This window comes from Camellia sinensis, chromosome 7 (assembly GCF_055761805.1).
Source record: "Camellia sinensis isolate YWXY chromosome 7, ASM5576180v1, whole genome shotgun sequence".
Taxonomy (NCBI): domain Eukaryota; kingdom Viridiplantae; phylum Streptophyta; class Magnoliopsida; order Ericales; family Theaceae; genus Camellia; species Camellia sinensis.
In genome coordinates, this window is record NC_138967.1 from 133,145,335 (window position 1) to 133,168,026 (window position 22,692).

The window sequence follows — 22,692 nt, forward strand, 5'->3', positions numbered from 1 at the left end:
ATTCAGGCCGATATTTCAATCTGGGGTTTGCTTATGGTTTCTCGAGTGCATCGACAAGCTATGCTATCAGCGATAGATAAAGCCAAACAGTCCATTGATACGACTCCTGAACAACTCGTGGGATTTGTTTTCCCAAGTGGTGCAAGCCCAACTCTAACCTTTTCAGACAAGAAATTGCCGGCCAGAAGGCTCAGCACACAATAAACCTCTGTACATATCAGTTGAGTACAGAGAAAAGTGGGTGCCAGTGGTGTTGGTCGATACGGGGTCGGCCATCAATGTCTGTCTGTCACGTACAACTTATGCCATCGGCTTAAAACTAGCAGATTTTGTGCCTACAGCCCAGGTGATTCGGGCGTACGACAATACAAGCAAAGAGGTGATGGGTACAGTGCAGGTCAGAGTTCAGGTTGGCCTAGCTCAGCAGGACGTCGAGTTTCATGTCCTAGATGTGCCAGCCACTTTCAATCTACTGCTAGGGAGACCTTGGTTGCACCAAGTGAAAGTTGTCTCTTCTACCCTCCACCAAATGCTGAAATGCCCCAATGGGAAAGGGGTGGACATTGTATTTGGAAATTCATCTATACATCCTCTGCTAGAGGTAACTACACCTGTGCTGGAAAATGTTCATGGCAAAGAGGATGTATTCCTTTCAGGGTTTACCCTAGCTAAGGCCCGGGCAGTGCAAACCATCTTGGCAACTGATGAAGGCTTATATGTTAGTGCCCAATCAATCTATTTTATGAACAAGCTCCAATATGTGCCAGGAATGGGGTTGGGTAGAAGTGACCAGAAATGCGTCACTACATTAGCCGATGTGCCGCATAATCCACATGCCTTTGGTCTTGGCTTTACGCCTACCAAAGAGAATTGGGTTAGGAAAATAAAAGAGATGGCCGATAGAGCTAGAGCCAAGCAAACCGAGAAACGGTACGAGCTTGTTCACAGACTGATTCGGGGAACACTGAACGGCCATTTTGTTCAGAAGGGTGAAGACTTCCCATTTTGTGGCTTTCCCGAGCCCTGGATGAATTCTGCAAACCAGCGTGTTCCTGGCTTCAAAATTTTCTTCGACTTGCAGCTACAAGACACTGATACAGAGGAAAAAGGCTTAACTAACTGTTGAAGCTGAGCAGAGCATAGAAAGTGACCCGGATAGTAATGAACTTGAAGTAGGAGCAGCACTGGAATGTCTCCTTTCAGATCCTCCGATCGACTCAGAGAGCTTGGAGGATAACCTGATTATCTCTATGATCGGGAACCAACTGGGTGTGAGCCCTTCTGGCAGCATTTTGGATGCATTTGACACACCATCCCTTGTTTGGCAGTTGGAGGAGGGCTACTTGTCTGGTAGTTTTGAGTCGGGTAGTGAGGGAAAATTTGATTCCATAGAGTTTGTGGAGTCGGAATCAGATTCCGGTTCTTTTGAGTCTAAGTCCGGTATTCCTGGGGGTGATAACCCGGATGCCAAGGTCTTGTCCAAGTCGTCATTTTCTTTTGCTTTTGAGTCAGTTATAACCGAAGAGCTGGATGAGCTTGACCTTTTAAATGAGAATGCCACTGTAGATTCTGAGTGTTTCTCTGTGTCGCTTGTTTATTGCATTGATCAAGACTTTCAAAATTTTAATGAAAACGAAGAGAAAGAAATTCCTCTGGTTTTGAAAATTTTGATTAATCGAAAAGATGAGAGGTTTGCAAAACCCCTTGTTGATGATATCATGTTGTCTTCGGAGGAGCGCGAGCACTTAGTCACTTTATTAAAAAATTTCAAAGATGTTTTCGCGTGGTCCTACGAAGACATGCCTAGAATCGATTATGAGATTGTATAGTATTGGATCCCTCTTGACCCTGAGGCCCGACTCGTCAAATAGAAATTGCGGAGAATATGCCTGGATTGTGCGTTGAAGATTAAGGAAGAGGTCACCAAGCAGATAGACGCAGAGTTCTTGCTAGTATCTGAGTATCCAACTTGGTTGGCCAACATCGTCCTAGTGTTGAAGAAAGATGGCAGAATTTGGGTGTGTGTAGACTTCAGAGATCTGAACAGAGCCAGTCCGAATGACGATTTCCTTTTGCCGCACATCGATGAATTAGTGGATTTCACCGCGGGTCAAGCGTTGTTTTCCTTCATGGATAGATTTTTCGGGTATAACCAGATTCTGATGGCGCCCGAGGATAGAGAGAAAACTGCTTTCACTACATCGTGGGGAACCTACTGCTATCAGGTGATGCCATTTGGGCTGAAGAATGCCGGGGCTACCTATCAAAGGGCTGTAACCACAATTCTGCATGATATGATCCATAAAGAGGTCGAGGTGTACGTGGACGACATGATTGTCAAGTCTAAAGAAAGAGAGGGCCACTACACCGCCTTGAAGAAATTCTTTCAACGAATCAGAGAATACAAACTGAGGTTGAATCCGCCGAAGTGTACTTTCGGTGTAACAGTAGGGAAAATGCTAAGTTTCTTGATCACACAGAGGGGCATCGAGGTAGATCTTTCCAAAATCAAGGTCATCCTAGAAATGCCACCACCGAAGATTGAAAAGGAAGTGCGAGGCTTTCTGGGTAAAGTGCAATTCATAAGACGGTTTATTTCTAAATTAACCTTGACTTGTGAACCACTATTTAATCTCCTGAAGAAAGGAAAGAAGTTCTGATGGAATGATCGATGTCAATTCGCTTTTGAGCAGATCAAGAAGTACCTTCAGAATCCGCCTGTGTTGTCGCCGCTTGAGTTGGGAAAGCCTTTGATTTTGTATCTGTCAGTAACGGACACAACGATGGGATACATGCTTGCTCAGGAATCTGAGGATAGGGTGGAGAAAGCCATCTACTACTTGAGCAAGAAAATGCTAGGCTACGAGACCCGTTACACTCCGCTGGAGAAAGCATGCCTAGCCTTGGTATGGGCTACCAGGAAGTTGAAGCACTACTTGTTAGCTCACTCCGTAATTTTAGTTTCAAGATTAGATTCCATCAAATATCTCTTTGAGAAACCAGCACTTACAGGTAGGCTAGCTTGTTGGTTGCTTATTCTTTTTGCATTTGATCTGAAGTATGTTACTCGCAAGTCGATCAAAGGGAGAACTGTAGTGGAGTTCCTAGCAGATCACCCAGTGGAAGGGAATGAAGCAGTAGAATACCTATTCCCCGATGAAGCCATTCTGCAAGTCGAGGAAGAGATTTGGACAATATACTTTGATGGAGCGTCTAATCAATATGGTTATGAGATAGGTGTGTTGCTGATAGCACCCGACAATTCCCATATACCTTTGGCCTTCAAACTCCGGTTCAAGGTATCCAATAATGAAGCAGAGTACGAGGCGTGTATCGCTGGTTTGGAAGTCGCCCTAGAACTAGAGGCAAAAAGGTTAGACGTTATCAGGGACTCGAACGTAGTTATTTTTCAAGCAAAAGGAGACTGGAAGGTCAAAGAAGAAAAGATGAAGATATATCACCAAACCTTGGACGTTCTGATTCCTAGGTTTGAAAAGCTAACTTTCACTCATCTATTAAGGGAGAACAACAGGTTCGCTGAGGCCTTATCAACTCTATCTTCTATGATAGACATCCCGCTTGGAGTCCGGATGCGTCCGATCATGATTGAGCAGAGATACACGCCAGCCTATGAAACTATCGCCGCAATAGATGAAGCACAAGATCAAAACCCTTGGTACCATGATATTTGGAACTTCTTGGAAAATGAGACTTATCCACTAGGGGCAAATGCCAAAGACAAAAGGGCAATACGGCGGATGGCTGTTCAATTTATTATCTGCGGAGGTAAACTGTATAAGAGAAGTCATCTAGGAATACACAAGTTGTGTGTTGAAGTAGAGGAATCAAAGCGCTTGGTGGAGGCCATCCATGGCGCCGAGTGTGGAGTGCACATGAACGGAGTGATGCTAGCCTGGAAGATCCTCAGGCAGGGTTACTACTGGTCTAGTGTAGAGGAGGATTGTATTGGTTTTGTTCAGCGATGCCACAAATGCCAAATTCATGCTAATCGTATAAATATTTCGCCATCGAAACTATACAACATGACTTCACCATGGCCTTTCTTAGTCTGGGGAATTGATGTCATTGGGGCAGTCACATTGAAAGGCTCGAATGGGCATGAATATATTCTGGTGGCAATTGATTACTTCACAAAGTGGGTTGAAGCTCAGTCCTACGCAGTGTCGAAAGCAGCACATGTGGCTAAGTTCATCCAAAACAACATCATTTGCCGTTATGGAGTCCCGAACGAGATCATTTCAGATAATGACTCCAATTTCAAGAAAGAAGTGATCGACTTGTTGGAGAAATACAATGTGGCTTTTCACAAGTCATCTACATACCAGCCACAAACCAACGGAGTTGTTGAGGCCGCCAACTAGAACATCAAGCATATTTTGTAGAAGATGGTTTAGACCTACAGAGACTGGCTTGACAAATTGCCATTCATACTCTGGGGTTACAGAACTTCAATCCGAATGTCTACGAGGGCAACTCCTTACTCTCTTTTCTATAGAATGGAAGCTGTTTTGCCAATCGAAATAGAAGTTCCATCGCTGCAAGTTATGGCTAAGTGTCAAATAGTAGAGGCGGATTGGCAACAGAGCAGGTTCAAAGAACTAATGTTGTTCGATGAGAGAAGGCTGAAAGCATTGTACCATGTTCAGGGCTATCAACGCAGGATTGCCAAGGCTTTTAACAAGAAGGTTAAGTCCCGAAATCTCAAAGAGGGGGATTTGATGCTGAAAGACAACCGAGCTCCCATCCATGACCCTAGGGGCAAGTTCAGACCCAATTGGACTGGTCCTTGCATCAACAAAACTATCTGGTCAGGTGGAGCTGTTATTCTCATAGACCTGGATGGCCTAGAATTTTTCCAACCAATCAACATGGACAAGTTGAAGAAATACTATCCCTGAGAAGCTCGCTAGGCCGAAAACCCGGAAGGGCGACCTAGACAAAAGTTAGATTACAAACACCTCCAAATCTGGAAGGGCGAACTACGTAAGGCCTGATTCCCATCTTCGGGATACTTAGGCAACTTCATCCTGAAATTCGGCCGTAAACACCTCCAAATCAACTGACCTATCCGTGTGTTTGATCAAGTCATCTTTGTCTATTCTCTACCTGAGAGTTCAATTGTGATCTTTACTCTGAGAGAAGAACTGGTTACAATGCTGAGTAGTGTTATTCAGTCAATGGACAATTTGTGATCTTCGAATTTGGGGTTGTACATCTCGAGGATTGATTCTATTCGTGTCAAGTGGTGATCCTTTTCGAAAATGATTTTGAAAAGTTTTAATAAAAGTTGATTTTTGCTCAAATTTTACCTTTTACAATTTAGACCATTTTTGGATCATAAGGAAAATTTTCGGTGCTCACAATTTTAATTTCATTGATTTCAATACAAAGTTCTCCAACTCTCGATACAAATCAAAGTTGCTTTTATTACATTAAAAAAACTTGAAAAGTAAAGATCAAAGAATTAAACTAGAGTCATAGGTGAGTTAGGTGTTTCTGCGTCCATCGCTCGTGCTTGTGGAAGCTTTTGATGCCAAAGTGGGCCTGGTTCATGCTTCATTCTCAAGCCAAGCCAAGCACTCGCCAGAAAGGGCACAGCTGAAACTAGGGGCAAGAGCCAGAAGTTCTCTTGTCCTCCAAGCAGGGAGGTATCTAGCCAAATGTAAACCTCGGATGGGGAAAGAAATTAGGTACTCTACCCCCTCCTCTGGGCAAGTTTGATCACGTCCAAACTGACGCTTGAACCAAAATGAAAAGTAGAATACACAGTGTGTCAAGCCAATCAATTGAATGCCAGGTTGCCGAGTCATGCTGTAACTCATTTTGGTAAGGTTAAGCTAGGGGTAACGCCAAGCAATGTCAGCAGCACACTTGTTGCACATCCAATGGTACCACTATCCCTCATTCGGGAAATCCACTAGCTGTTAGCGGAAGAAGTATGCTCGAGCTGAGTATGCAGGGTAAGAGTCCATTACCTTCAGCTTGTCCATTAGCCACACCTAGGGAGGGATAAAAGAAAAAGAGAGATGTATGTTGAGAGAAAAGTGAAAACAAGGCTTTGAAAGAAAAACAAAGCACGAGTGCCGAGTGATGAAAGAAACACATATTAGAAATGATAGGAAACCTTACCTGAAGAAGTAGTGGACTCCTTGTGAATTTGGTAGTCTCTCACCGATGGAAGGCGTCTAAGCCCATTAAAGTCTCAGCCAATGTCAAGCCAATACAACTCTTGCCTTCTTTCAAGTCTTGGGCCACTTTGACTAGTCGAATGCTAGACCTGCCGAAACTAGGGGCAAGAAGAAAATGAGCCAACATACATAAGCAAAGGGTGTATTGCCTAAAACCTCGCCAAAGAAGGTCGCCGCGGTCACCGGCATCAGAAAATCGATGAATCAGACTGGGAATATCCAGCTCTCCATTGTGAACTAGAGATCGAGCCTCGTGTAGAGTGAGCCCGCACATTCGTCCCAAAGCTTGGATGTTGCCGAAATGAGGCTGAGGTATGATTTCCTTATCTCGTCGGGATTCCATTAGTGCCTGAAATTCTTTGATTGTTGGGCATATCTCTTGTCCCCCGAAGCTAAATTCTTTGATTAGGTTCCAACATCTAGCTACAGCATGAAGGAACGGAAAAAAAAGCAGAGAGCGGCTTAGTGGGAAAAGTGCATTTATGCCGAAACCCCAGAAATTTACCTTTTTCGAGCCGTTTAAAGTCGTAATCCAATTCGAGAGTTTTTCGACGAAAAATAGCTCCATTTGTGAAGAATTTGCAGCTGAATGAAAAAACCATGAAGCCTAAACCTTTTGTAGAAGATAAGGCAGTAAGTGGAGGTCAGGTGTTAACAATCTGGAGGTCCTTCACATTTATGGCCGACAGATGGCCGACAGGTAGCCGGCAAGCTGCATTGATGGCCAGCATAATTTGCAGCTGAAATGAAGAAACCACGAAGCCTAAACCTTTTTTAAAAGATAAGGCAGTAAGGGGAGGTTAGGTGTTAACAATCTGGAGGTCCGTCACATTTATGGCCGGTAGGTAGCCGGCAAGAGGTATTGGTGGGCGGCATATGGTCGGCAACCCCTATTTGTGGTCGGTAGCCTTCCTCTCAAGCCTGCTATCCTCCTTTGTGCTGAAAAATGCTGAAAACATGTGTTTTGTTCTGCTCTTTGTGTGTTTTAAGGTTCTTGTTTTGAGTCATTTTTAGGTTTTTAGCAAGTTTCTTGAGTCCTATTTGAGTTGTTTTGCGTGTCGAGTTGTATATTGTTTTGCTTATTGAGTTGTGTGTTGTTTTGCTTGTCAAGTTGTTGTCGTTTTGTTAATCGAGTTGTTATTTTGTTTATCCAGTTGTATATTGCTTTTTGTTTTTCGTTGTTGGTCGGTTCATTACCCGATTAAGAATGTTGCGCCAATACAAGTGTTCAGTTTTCATTATCAAATTCAATCTCATTTTCATGTTTTATGGTGCTCGAGATGCAAAATACAACACTTTTTCATAAAAACTGCAGGTTTTTCATTCCGATCATGGTTGTTTTTACAAAAAAGGAGTACAAGTTTTTAAAGCAAATAAAACCTGTCTGAAACTATACAATGTGCTAATGCTATAAACAAAAAGAAACTAAGCAAAAATAATAAAAAAATCAACACCAGTAGTCTCATGCTCTAGAGGCCCTCTTCGTCTTCTTCCTCGGAGAAGAAGACTCTAGGGCACTGTCTCTATCGGCGTTGCTGTCTGAAGCAGACTCTGAACTAGAACTAGAACTAGCATTGTTTCTGCCCCCGCCATTGGAACCCGAACTGGCATCACCTCCACTCTCAGATGACTCCGAATGCTGACTTGTTGCCTCCTCAAAGTCGTTCGTCTCAGCATCATCATCACTCAGAATGGGCTCGGAAGGGCCACTCTCGACTCGGATGCCCCTACCTTTACCTTGGCCACGTGCCAGAGCCTGTCTCTCTCTTTCTCTTCCCTGTTGCTAGAGTAGCTACTGCTGGTGCAAGTGCTGCAGCTGCCGTTGGTGATATCGGTATGGGTAGGACCTGAAAAGACAGTTGTCGGCATATCAGTTACAGTACGTATGTCAGATGCAAGTATGATGTGCAGAATGAGTATACCCATAAATCAGATGCCGTGTATAAATACAGGTTATGAGTGTAGTGTGTCCGATGCAGTGTATCAATGCAGTTTGGGAAGTTTTCAGTGTTAGTGTATCAGTGTGTTAGTGGAAATTTGATGCCTGGAGTATAAACTAAAGAAATTACCTGAATACCGCAGAGACTGAGCATCACCTCTCTCTTTTCTACCATACCCATCAGCGAGGCTATCAACTCGAGGGCGCCTCCTGCGCACTCGATAGATGCCTGCAAATGCATTTGGGTGATTAGTGTTCACAGTAAACATATCTGATGTGAAATGTGTAGTGTAAGTGCTAAAGTGTGGTTCATATCGAAGTCGGGCCTCAAACCCCGACAAGCTCGTGTCTAGCTGCTGCAAGCTCAATCGGGACCTGGTAAGGCTCCCCAGTATGCCGCCAGCAAGTCAGAACAGTCGAAAGCTTTGGCCAATCAGTCCTCGTCGGGTCACTCTGCGTCTCTCTCTCGCAGCAGGAGCTCTCACCTCCTAGCCTCCACGAGCATCGGTCAAAGGTGGCATTAGATACATCTAGATGAAGGCTGCGTAGTCACCTATCGCTCGGAAGTAGTTGGCATCCAGGCCTACCATAAATTGGATGACCTCCTCAACAAATAGGCCATCTGCGGATCACATGGACTCTAGTGGAGCCATCAGGATGATCGGTTCGGGCAAACCCATGATTTGGCGCATGAAGCGCTCGCCAGGAACCAGGCCCGGCAGATTGGGCCCTCGAATAGAATGCGGTAGCGAAAAGTGGCCCAGGCCCTAGCATACTGGTCCCAAGCCCCCGCTAGCATCAAGGCCCATGCTACCACATGATCTACAAATGGAAATTGTACAAATCATTAGTTGTTGGTTGTTGCTAAAGGTGAATCAGAACAGTTTCAAAGCAAAAATGACTGTGTTTCGGATTACCTCATAGGCACCTACCGTGTCGAAGTAATGCCTAAAAACGTGAAGGGCTCACGAGTCCTACGATGGAGCCTACCATCATATCTCCGTGAGTAGGGGACTGCCAATTGAGGCTCCTTTATAGGCTCTAGGGCGCGAGTCGGAAAGTATGTATACACCTAGCTACAGAGAAAACACAGTGATATGTGATCACTGCATGAACAGATACAAAAAATGCAATGCAGAAAGCATACAACATAAACAGATACAGAAAATGCAAAGCAGAAAGCATACAGTATAAACAGATACAGAAAATGCAAAGCAGAAAGCATATAGCATGAACAGAAGCAGAAAGTGCAAAGGAGAAAGCACAAGTGTTAAACGGATGCAAAGCAGAAACTATGAAGCAGAAAATGTAAAATGCTAAAAGGAAACTGAGATGTGTACCTCCCAGGCTCGCTAGTAGCCTTCGATCAAATCCCCTCTCAGACGGGAGGTTGAGCTCATGTATTTGTATAGCGTGGCGAGGCCAGCTCCGCTCCAATCGTAGAAGCAAACCCGAGAAAGGGTCATCGGGGCGCTCAGCAAATGCAGGCCTACGGTATTCTACCTGTTCGAAAACAAGGTAGTACCGAAGACGAACATCAAGAAGCCTCTAGCGTACTGCTCTGTCTCCTCTATCGTTGCGGGCTCTTCTCCATGTCTGTATCGAGAGGGATCGGATCGGCCCTTACATTTAAGACGGTGATCATGGCAAAGTCGTAGAGAGTCATAGTTATCTCCCTTGTGGTTGAAAAGTGGAAGGAGTTGGTGGTGTTCCACCACCTCTCTATGAGTGCTCATAGGAGGGGACGGCTCGCGAAGACCCAAGTCAGACCAGAGCAGAAAAGGCCAAAGTTGGCCTCGTTAATGATGTCGCGAACTCCAGCAGGGAGCTCGTCATACCAGTCCCATGCAGTCGTAGCACCGTAGCCTCGAAAGGCACGAGCCTGGCCCCATGGCAAAGAGCAATTGAATCAGATCAGTGAACAGATGCAACAGATAAAATACAGTTGGATATAAAGTAGTGATGATAGTATAGTTGAATGAAAGGCAGTGCAAGAAATGCAAGTAAAAAAAGGCAGAAATGCATGAAAACAGAGTTCATACCTCAACAGCATTGGCTGACAAATGAGAAGCCAACTCCCTTAGCAGGAGGTCCTCTGGTACGCCACGAGCAAACTCAGTGAAGCGTCTAATGCCTCCGACAGTAGGCAATATGTGTATTTGGGGGTGATATCTCTCCGGATTGAAAGGCCGTACCTTCAGCGGTAGCGGCTCTGGCTCGGCCTCTGGCTCAAACTCTACCTCTAGGTCAGCCTCAAGGTTAGCTGCTAGCTCTACTACCTCAGGAACAGGTGGAACTACTGGGGGAACCTTCGGAGGAGCTCCATCATGAGGAATCTCGTCTGCTATTTGAAAATGGGTGCGAAGTAGGTAAAAAAATGAAGAAAAATGGAGAAAAGCGGGTAAACTTGGAAAAAGTCAATCCTATGAGAGAGAAAATAGAAGAAAAAGTCAAAGCCGGGAAAAGTACATAGAACTCGAGAGAAACTTGAGGGGAACAAGCCTAGAATAGTGAAAGTAAAGGAAAAAGTACCGAAATCAAATTTCAATCGGTTCAAAGAGAAGGAAACAAAGGGGATTTAGCAAATCAACTTCGTGTGGGGCGTTGAAAAACGCGTAGAAAGTGCAAATCTAGAGAGAATGAGTGCCTAGAGAGAGAGGGAGAAAGATTTTGGCCCTAGAGAAGTAAGGAAATGAAGTGTGGATGTGTGTATTTAAAGACCTGAGCCAAAAGGTCAAATTTGCCACCGCACTGCCATCGATGGTGGGCATGGAGCCAGCAAGGTTCATCAGTGGCCGGCAAGGCTCACCAGTGACCGGCGCCCTCCTCTTGTGGCTAGCTGGTGGCCGGTGGCCTTCCTTGGGGTCCTGATGCTATTTTGTGTCCTTATTTTCCAAGAAGTATAGAGGTGGTTCACTGTTTGGTTTAATTTGTCTCTGCGGAAGCTCAAAACTATGTTGTCGGTGCACGATGTTCATCACTTGTCAACATGAATGAGGTGTATCCTTTAAACATATTGTAACTCTTCCGAGAGGTAAATCAAAAGTTACCTTGCATGAATATGTATTTCTCCGTTGTTGCATAGAATATGCATTTCCAATTGGTGCATGAACATACATTTCCCGTCCATTGGTGCATGAAGATGCATTTCACTTTGTTGCATAGAACGTACATTTCATATACGTTGTTGCATGAAACATGCATTTCACTTTGTGGCATAGAATATGCATTTCGCATATGTTGTTACATAAGACATGCATTTCACGCATATTGCATGCGCGTCTTGCATTCGTTATGAATCATGCATGAAATATGCTTCCACTCTTGAATCGTGCATAAAATACATTAAAATATTTTTACAAAAAATATTTTAAAAAATTAATAAATATGTAAAAATATAAAAAAGTATTGAATTCTCATTTTTTTTTTATATTTTTGGTATTTAGTGAATTTTTAAAAGATTTTTTTTACAAATTTTTTAATTTTTAGGTATATTTATATTAGGTATGTCTAAAAATTTAAAAAATTACTTTAAATATTAAAAAAATTTAATAAAAATACAAAAAATAAAAAAATATAAAAAAATGTTTTGAAAAACTCTTACCAACTAAAATGATGTTTGCAATGACTTTTTTAATTTTTTTAAAAAAAAATACTATATGAAAAGAAATACTTCCTCCGTCCCAAAATATTAGTCCCTTATTTTGTTTTTCATTGTCCCAAAATATTGGTCCCTCTTTATAAATCAAGTACAAAAATAATGTAAATTTCCTATTTTGTCCTTCTTTTAAATTAATAAACAATTTAAAAAGTACAATTATGACATTGATATTCTTAAAAAATATACTATCAAAAGGGTAATTTTGAAAAATTAACTTTTTTCAAATGTAATAAGTGTACTATCAAAAAAAATTAAATTCTCCAAAAGAAATCAATATTTTGGGACGGAAGGAGTAATATAAATAATTAAACATGGGTAAATTGGCCGAAATGTATGCATGCCGTGCATAGTACCCGTCTGATGGGACTGATGCGGCAGACGGCAGACCTGAAGGCATCATGTGACGTTTGTAAATTTTATTATTTTAATTTTTTTTATAATATACTTGGACTGGAAAACATGGAAAATGAGCGACCCTCACTGTGATTTGGATCATTCATATGTGTTATTTTTATTTTTTGGTTATTTTTTTTTTTTTCTGGTCTCTTCTATGGGTCCGTTTGGGAAGAATTAAAGTGGATTTTTTTGATTATTTTAGTCATAAAAGATAAAATAGACTATTTTAGCTACAAAAAACAAAACATCACATCCAACCCATAATCATTACACTCTTCTCTCACAAAAAAAGTCAAAAAGCCAAAAACATCCAACCCATAATCATTACACTCTTCTCTCACAAAAAAAGTCAAAAAAACCAAAAAGCTAAAAAGACCTTCTCAAACTAAGCTTTTTAGCTCAAGTTAAAATAGTCAAAAAAATTAAAAAGTCAAAAAGTCAACCCACTTTTCAAACAGAGACTATGAGTAGTTCAGATTACTTCGGGGTGGTTGAAGTTCTTAAAAATGGAAGTTTCAATAATTACTGAAAAACTTTTATAATAATATATTAAAAATTTCCGATAATATAGTCATATGAATGTGGTAGCAGTCCATCAATGTTTGACGTAAAGGACGTAGTGTGTTCAACACGAAATAAGGACACATAAAAGAGGGGCAAAGTGGTCTTTTTATGCTAACTCTGTCACATTTCATGTGAAGGCACTGTATATAGCTTTCTAGGATAAAAAATGTAAACTTTTGAATTTTTTTTAGTGATTTTTTGACTTATAGGTTAAAATCATCGTTTGCCGAACGAGGCTTTACAAGACTTTTCATTTCTTTTTTTTTCTTTTTTTTGATTTTTTTTTCTAATATTAATTATTGTTATGCCTGTCAACAAACCTCTGTCAAATAAATTATAATTTTAATAATTTTTTTTACATCTTTTAAAATATTTTTATAATTTTTAATACATTTTTTAAATATTTTTTCAATGCTAATAATAATTTTAACAGCTATCATTAAATTTTTTTCTTATTTTTTAAAAAATATTCATCACGCTTGGTTTCAGTTTTTTGAGTTATTTTTTTTAAAAAAGTGATTTGATAATTATGTATTAAAAATGGATATGTATTTGATTTCCAAAAATTTCATTATTGTAAATTCAGATTTCCCTCCACAGGTGGAGAGAGAGGCCACCCAAAGGATGTATTCAATAATAAAATAAAAAAAAATTATTGTCACATTAAGGATTGATTTGAGATGTTCTAAAAAAATATATTTTTTAACTTATTGGCTTATATGGGTTGAGTTTGTGTTGGGTTTGATGTGATGTGTTAGAGAGGTGATGTGATTTAAATAAAATGATGTGACTTAAATAGGATAGTGACTTTTTGACTTTTTATATTGTTAAGGCTTGGTTTGGGGTGACCTATATAATCCATCTTTTTATTTTTTTTCTATCAAATCACCTCTTTACTTTTCTGCACATCTTTCCGTAAAAAGACAAAAAATACACTTTTTTAGGACACCCCAAACCAATCCTAAAAATCTTCGTTTGACATTGACTTTTTTTGTGTTGAGACTTTTTTAGCCTGACTTTTTTAGTCTCGTTTGGTTTGAATTTTTTGACTTTTGTGAGAAAAAAAGTATAATAATTATAGTTTGGATGTGATATTTTGTCTTATTGACTTATATAACTAATTTTGTCTTTTTGTGCTTTTTTTAAGCCAAAAATCAAATGCCAAATGGAGCTTGTATTACCATATTTATTTTATTTATATATGTACATACTATATATATATCAAAACATAAAATAGTAACCAAATAGAGATTTTGAAATTTTTTTTTTTTAAAACTTTATTAGTTTTTTTGAATAACCAAACAAAAAACACTTTTCAAAAAACTTTGCTTGTTTTTACTTTTCAAAAAACACTTTTCAGAAAATTTTACTTTTTTATTTTTCGTATTTTTTGTTTTTACTAATTTTTTTTAATATTTTAAGCAAATTTTTTTACTTTTTAGACACACCTAACATAAATACACTTAAAAAGTTAAAAAATTGTAAAAAAAATCTTTTAAAAATTCACTAAATACCAAAAAAATACAAGAATTCAGTATATTTTTTTTTATATTTTTATGTATTTATTAATTTTTAAAAATATTTTTTCACAAATTTTTTACTTTTTAGATGCATCTAAATAAGATGCATCTAAAAAAGTAAAAAAAATGTTTAAAATTTTAAAAATACGCACTAAAATAAAAAAATACGAAAACCAAAAAAGTCAATTTTCAAAAAACTTAATCCAAAAAACTCAAACCAAACATACTGAATAATTTTCAAAAACTTATGTGCAAAAAAGAGTAACTGATTTTTTTCCTCTCTCAGAGCACTTCCATCATTATCATCCTATCTCACTTGAAAAATGGTTCCGACCCCCTCAAAAATCGACCCCTTCGACCCCCTCTGAGCTGGACCATCACGTGATCGGTCACGTGATATACATATCTCACGCACCTTCCTCTTTTAGAATTCAAAATCCTCTTTCAGAATTCAAAATCTGCCGAGCGAAATACAGCTCCGCTCCTCTCCTTCACTCGAACGAACTCCCAAGGCCGACTCCCTCAGCTCCGACGCCCGACTGTCGACTCTCTCTCTCTCTCTCTCTCTCTCTTTTCATCTCATTCGACGGACGACTCCTCCCCTTCACGCCAACGAGGTAATCTGGTGTGTGTATATATATATATATATATCAATCTGAAATTAGGGCAAAATTCCTGCTGAAATTATATCTATCAATCTGGTAATCTTGCTGAAATTAGGGCAAAATTCCTCAATCTGAAAATATGTATCTTGAATGATGAAAATATTGGTTCAAGAGTTGAAACGTTGTATCTTGAAAATATGTATCTTGAATGATGAAAATTGCTCAGAGCTGAAAATATTCCTCAATTTAAAAGTTGTGATTTGAAATCCTTCACACTAAAGATTAGAGTTGTACAAAGATCTAATAAAATATTTAAACTTCACTCTCTCTTTTCCTTTAATTTCTCAATCTATTTTTAATAGACAACCCTCTTATATTATTGTAATGTTTAACCTCAAATCCCTTCATTTAAAACCTGTATGTCCAAACGGAATCTAAAGGTCTAAATGTGAATCTGTTTGAAAATTGATGTTTGATGGCGGCATTTGTGTTGATGTTTGATGGTGGCAGTGCAATTTTTTGTTTTTAGTTTGTGGATAATAGGGGTGTTGGCAACAGAGGCAGGTTTATGGATTATGCAAAAGTGAATTACTTGATGTTTGGAGTGAAAGGTGCAAACACAATATCTTGTTAATTTAACATGACACTATTTTATGGAGGTAAATAGTTTATTAATCATTATATCCCCTACTCTTCAAATTTTGGTTGACATTGGCAATGAATCTTTTTTAGTTATATATGCATCTAACTATGGTTGTTTAGTTAGATAGGTAATTGAGAAATCTGAAATAGCTCCTCAATCTGAAATCTGAAGTACATAGGTAAAATCTGAAATAGCCAATTGACAGTGTCCAATCTAAAATCTGAAATTGAGCATGAACTTGAGGTAATCTATATGTTGTTGAATCAAATTTCTGAAATTGAAATTGTTGAATCAAATTTCTGAAAAGCCAATTGACAGTGTCCAATTTCAGACTATTAATTAGTGCATATTCACTGTCCAATTTCAGACTATTGAGAAGCTGGAGTTATAAGTTCAGTGAATTGACAGTGTTTGAGTATGGGATTACATTTTGCTAAAAAAAGTTGGAATTCAGAATATAAGGGCTTTTCCCATGATGTAATATGAACCTTTATTGTTTTATTGTCCATTCAAAATATAAGATAGATATGATTTTTTTTATTTTTATTTTATTTTATATTTTAAATAGGATTTTGTTATAGAGTGAGATCTGTTCTAGTTAGAATATCTTCCAATGATCAACTATCTCTAGTGAGGTAAGCTAACTTAAGCAGATAACATTAAGATTGAGAGGGGTACAAAAGTCTCTACTAGCCATCATATTTAATTTTCAGCTCATTCTAACCTCTATGGTCTTTCCTGGCTTTCATTTTTGTTACCTAATTGGTATGATGCAATCCTTTTCTCCTTTCAAGTGATCTTTTTTTTTCCATGTACATTATACTTAATTGTTGCTTCCTACATGCAGGAAATAATTAGAAAATACACCGATATATCAGGTCGTGGAAACAAACATGCAGCTCTTGCAAGTGCATTGGGCTCTTTGACATGGGAAAAGCCCTTATATTTTGGATGGTGTGTGCCTATGAATTCACAATGTGGAGATCAAGAAATTCCAAGACAAGTAGAAAGAGAACTGCTAAGATCTATGACGGAACAAGTTCGAGCTATGACCGAACAACAAAGATCTATGACGGAACAATGTTTTGAACTATGTTTTGTAGATTGAACTATGTAATGAACCATGAATTGAACAATGTTTTGAACTATGACGGAACAATGTTTTGAACTATGTAATGCTAGTTAGAAATAGAAATAGAAGTAGAAGTAGATTGAACTATGTTTTGTTGTGGAATGGAATATGTATTAGTAAGAAACAGTTGAATTGTTGAATTTTTGAGTGGAATGGAAATGAATTGTTTAATTGGTATTGTTGAATTGTTGAATGAAGATGTGGAATGAAGATGTGTTGAATTGTTGAATGAAGTTGTTGAATTGTTATTGTTTAATTGAAGCACAGATTTGAGCACACAATTTGTGAATTGAACCACGACACATTTTTGCTGAGACAGGTTCTTTAACAGATTGAAGCACAGATTTGAGCATGAACCATGAATTGAACCATGAACCAACATGAACTGTTGATGAGTTATTGTCGAATTGTTGAATGAACCATGAACCATCACAGTTTGTGAACTGAACCATGATAGATTTTTGCTGAGACAGGTTTTTTAACAAATTGAAGCACAGATTTAAGCATGAACCATGACAGTTTGAGCATGAACCATGACAGATTTTGGCAATTTGAACTATGAACTGATAGACACAGATTTTGGCTGAAATATTGTCAAAATAGAAAACTAAAAAACAAATTTGAGTTGTTTTTCAAAGACAGATTTTTAAAGACAGATTGGCAAACTGAAAAAATCAAATTTTTGCTCAAAATACTGTCAAAATTCGAAAACTAAAAAATAGATTTTCAGATTTGTCAAAGACAGATTCTGAAATTGAAGTTTGGCAGTTTGAACCATGAACTGAAAAAATCATATTTTGGCTCAAATACTGTCAAAATAGCAAACTAAAAAACATATTTTTTTTTACAGATTTCTTAAACCATGAACTGTCAACAGATTTTTTTGCATGAACTCTCAAAAAATCATGCTAAAACACTGTCAATATGCTAAAACACTGTCAAAATAGGAAAACCAATCTTGCAAATTCATACACAACATGTGTTACACATCTAACATGGGACTTAACATAATAAGTTTCAATCTCAAAAACAATGTTCAATAACATGGGACTTAACAAAATGTCAATGCTCAATAAACTAGTCAAACATTTCTCCAATGTCCATCATTCATTCGCGCTGTGCAATGTCCATCATTCATTCCTGGTGTGCATGCATTAGAACCCGATGGGGTTAGAGATCCAGACCCAAACATTTGAGTTGGAGCATTCATCAAACTTCTCGGTGTGCCGCTTACAAAGTCCAATGGGATAACAGATGTGCCTCCAATAGCATTTACGACCTGAAATAATTGAAGTAAAAAAGTACATGTTACAAAATATTTGTAAATGAAAACAAAAAATTGATGTAAAGCCGTCTTATGAACATATACCGGTGCATACACACTATTTTGCATGCCAACCATACAAGGATAATAGGATGTATAAGCTTGAGCTTGAGCTTGCACTTGAGCTTGAGCTTGCACCTGAGCTTGCACTTGAGCTTGAGCTTCAGCTTCAAATTGAAGCACCTTACGAGCCTATATTGGTTCAAGAGTTTGTAAAAATGTATTGCAAAATAGTTTGTTAAAAAAATAAAAAACAAGTTCAATTCAATATACAATATACCTTTGCTTTTGTTTGTTTTTTTGCCGTTGCCTTGAACCGATTCACTATTTGATCCACTTTGGCAACCTTTCATTTCGTTACTGGACGCCCTCTTCGCCGAACAACCAAAGGACTAACCACCTTCCTCGTACTAGCACTCGATGTACATCCGGTGGCAATTGGACTTTTTGTAGAAGATGGTATCCTATTAGTAGAAGGTGGTAAATTACTCCCATCACCCGATTCATCGTGCATGACTCTATCCTTCATTTCATCCAACCCACGATCTATAATTTTAATTTTCCCTTCCGAATTACCAGCAAGTTGTATAATGGCGATCAATTTCTTGTTCATCCTCTCATAACAACTTGTATTGAAATCATCCCCAAAGCCAGTGTACGTGGTTTTGATGCATGTGTACTGTCGAACCAAATCTTTCCTCCAACGTGGCAAAATGTACTTACTTGGCACCTCATTTATGCACCTACTGACAAGCACCGCGAGTGAATGAGCACACATAATCCCTCTAAACTGAAACAACCGACACATACACTGAACTTCACATTCAATTGAATTAAAATACACAACAAAGTTCACATGCTTCATCTTGTCACAAACTACCATCGCTTCTTGGACATTATATGTACAAATTGCTCCCTCCTCTTTGACAATCAAGGCTTGACAGTATACTAATCTCTTCAACTCTCCTTGAACTTCTTTGAATTTTGCATTGGTGTAGGCTTGTTGAAATTGCTTCTCAAAGCCATATATAGTTAGACAATCAAACAATTTGTGTCGAGACTTGAAGTCTGATTTCTTCTCTTTCTCTACCTTACTTCTCAACGTATTGTCATATTGTTCAACAAATTGTTTTAATGTAGTCTTCGGGTTGACATATCCATCAAAAAAAGCATTCATGCTTTCACTTCGTTGTGTTGTTGACATGCCAACCCAAAAAATGTCTTTAACATATACAGGAACCCATCGATGCCGCTCATGATATAGTACCCCCAACCACTCATTATCATAAAGATTGAATTTAGTAAGCATCTCTTCCCATTTTTCCTCAAATTCATCTATTGTCAAACAATCATAAATTGCATTTTGCATAGCCAACTTCATGGGTTCATACTGAGCATATCCTTTCAAATTCTCCGGTATTTTCTTTATTACATGCCATAAGCACCATCGATGCCGGGCCTGTGGAAAGACAATTTCTATAGCATTTTGCGTAGCTCTGCACTGATCAGTTATGATAGCTTTTGGAGGTTTATTTGACATGCAACTTAACCACGACTTGAATAGCCAAACAAATGTGTCGGTGTCTTCACTAGATAACAATCCACAACCAAGAAAAATAGACTGTCCATGGTGATTGACTCCTACAAATGGAGCAAATGGCATGTCATATTTGTTCGTTAGATAAGTTGTGTCAAATGAAACAACATCTCCAAATGATTCATACATATCTCGACTCCTTGCATCAGCCCAAAACAAGTTTCTAATGCGAAACTCCTCATCAACATCAATCACATAAAAGAATTTCTCACTATGTGCTTGCATCCTCATAAAATAACTTTGAAGTGATTCGGCATCACCTTCACCAAGCCTTAATCTTCTAGCTCTATTAATGTAATTCCTTGCATCTCGCTCATCAAATGTCAATGACTCGTATCCCCCCGCTTCAACAACCATTGAATGATAGTTCCTAGACACCCCAATCCCTGCTTCATCATTGATTTCTAATCTTCTCTTCACAGGAGTACGAATTTTCTTATTCATTGCAAAATGACGAGAGTCGGTGGGAATCAAATCATGATTATGCTCAAGGTTAACTGTGGTTAACATATATGTCCCATTCTTTTGTAGAGTACCTCGCACCCTTGCTTTGCAACCAATTTTTGTGGACAAAGATGGCTTCAAAGGGTTCACTTCTGATTTCTTTTTTCTCTCCCCCGCTCGAGAACATTCAATTGCAAAGTTTTTTAATTCGCCATCATCTCCAAAATGTTGTGCTCTATGAGCTATAGAAAAGCCAACATTCTTAGCATATGTGGCATAAAATGTGTACACATCTTCCCTTGAGCTAAAACACATACCCTTGTTAGGTTCTTCAACTTGTTCACCCTCATTTACTGAAGGATTGTCACCACCATTTGAATCAACCTCCATTCTATGAGAATCAAAAATAAAATTCAAATAGAATGATTTTAGAATAATTATGAAACTGTTATGTTGAACTTCACATTGTGATAATTTCAATTTATGGTATAACTAAATTATAGAAACTTCAATTTCAACCTCAACCTCACATAGTCATGGTATATGTAATTTTGAAACTGTTAACTTCAATTTCAAACTTTGAAACTGTTATGTTCAACTTCAACCTCACATAGTCATGGTATATCACAGAACACATATTAAACACTGTTAAAAAAAATTACAAAATAAGACAATAAATAAATAAAAAAAGAAAAAGAAACATATTTCAGATTGAGGAATAGCTAAACAGCCATACGCATAGCCATACTTATTTTCAGATTCAGGAATAGCACTCATCAAACTGCTTTCAGCAAGACACATATTTTCATCATTCAGCAAGATAATAATGTCATGACAAGATACATACTTTCAACAAGATAATGTCATGTCTTGTATTTCTTTTAATTGAAACCAATGACATAAGGATCTTAAGGTTGACCAACTACACTGCTGCAGTGAAATTGTCCATTTTTATAATTGTCTTCCAAGATTTTTTCTATTTACATTACTAAAATTTATTTGTTTTCCCTTCTACCTGTGTGAAGTGGTATACTATCTATGCTTATTTCTTTATTGCCTTGGGCTGTCTCTTCTCAGGTGCTAACATATGGACATTATTATACCACTATTTACTGATTCTCTTTTTCTTTTTTCTCTTTTTATTTACAAGAACAAAATTAATTTCCCACTCCTGAAGACACCAAACTGTATATCTAACATCTAGATGGCTAAATATGGGGAGGTTCATAATCTGTCACTCAAATTTATAATTTCATTAGTGAATTTTTTTTTTTAAACTCTGTTCTAACATAGATATTGGTTAAAATTATTTGCCAATTCCTCTTGTACAATTTTTGGCTTTATCAAGCTTATGCATACTACAGTCTATCTTCTTTGGACCAAATAGTGGTTTAATGATTGCACTGACGACATCAAAGTCTGTTGTTCCCATGCTCTATACCAGCTTCCCATGCTCTGTTTCCTATGTTGAGAATTTAAAATGTGAAAACAAACAAAAAATTGTTCAGAAATAATTTTTCAAGAAATCAAAATCATTTTTCAAGAAATCATTGATTCAAGAAATCATTTTTCAAGACCTCTTTTGTACAAAGCCCTGATTCAATAAATCATTTGTACAGTTTTCAAAAGCTCACACGTAGTACAGAACATTGAAGAACCCCCTGTATGTAGATCATTTGTACCGAACATTCAATAAATCATTTGTACAGACATTTCAGATTGATCAATGTATGTAGATAGAGAGAGGGGAGAATGAGGGGTTTTTGAATAACATTACCTAACAAAATGTGAAGAACCCCCTTCAAAAGAATGTGATCGAAGATCCGTAGAGCGAGATACAGAGAGTTATGGCCGGAGAGCTATGGCCGTCGACGGAAGAGAGCTATGGTGGACGCACGATGGAAGAGGGAAGAGAGAAGACGGACAGGGTCGTCAACCACGTTGTGTAGCTTCCCGTTTTTTTTTTTTGTCTTTGTTTTCAGCCTCTGTTTTTTTTTTTTGGGTCTTACAGGTGCGTATATCACACGTTCCTCATTGTGCAAATGTTCTTCATATGACTTCAATAGCTGCCACCTCAGAGGGGGTCATGGGGGTTGGTTTTGAAGGGGGTCTGTATCGGAGCTGATCTCACTTTTATTCAAAGATAAAAAATTTCCAACAACCCAATCTCACTTGAGTAATGTTAGAAATCATAAAAATTTTATCATGTAAAACATTTGATAGAATTTTTAATAATTTTTTTGAGATTTTTAACATTTTTTATGTCGTTTTTATGCCGTAATTTAATGCGAGATACAATTCTTATTTCTTATCTAATGAGCAATGTTTGGTAACTCAAAAAGAAAGTTAGCTCGAATGGAGTTATTAAGCCTCCGTTTGGGAAGTAGGTTGGCTTTTTGGCTATTTTAGCCTAGTTTGGGAAGGGCTTTTTGGCTTTTTGACTTTTTTGACTTTTTTTGTGAGAGAGGATTGTAATGATTATGGGTTGGATTTGATGTTTTGTTTTTTTGACTAAAATAGCCTATTTTATTTTTTGTGGCTATTTTAGCCCCTAACCCACCCAAACCTTCTTGCCAAACACCACCTAAGTTAACTCATAAACTTAGAATATTAAGGGGTTGTTTGGGATGTCCTAAATAAGTGTACTTTTTGTCTTTT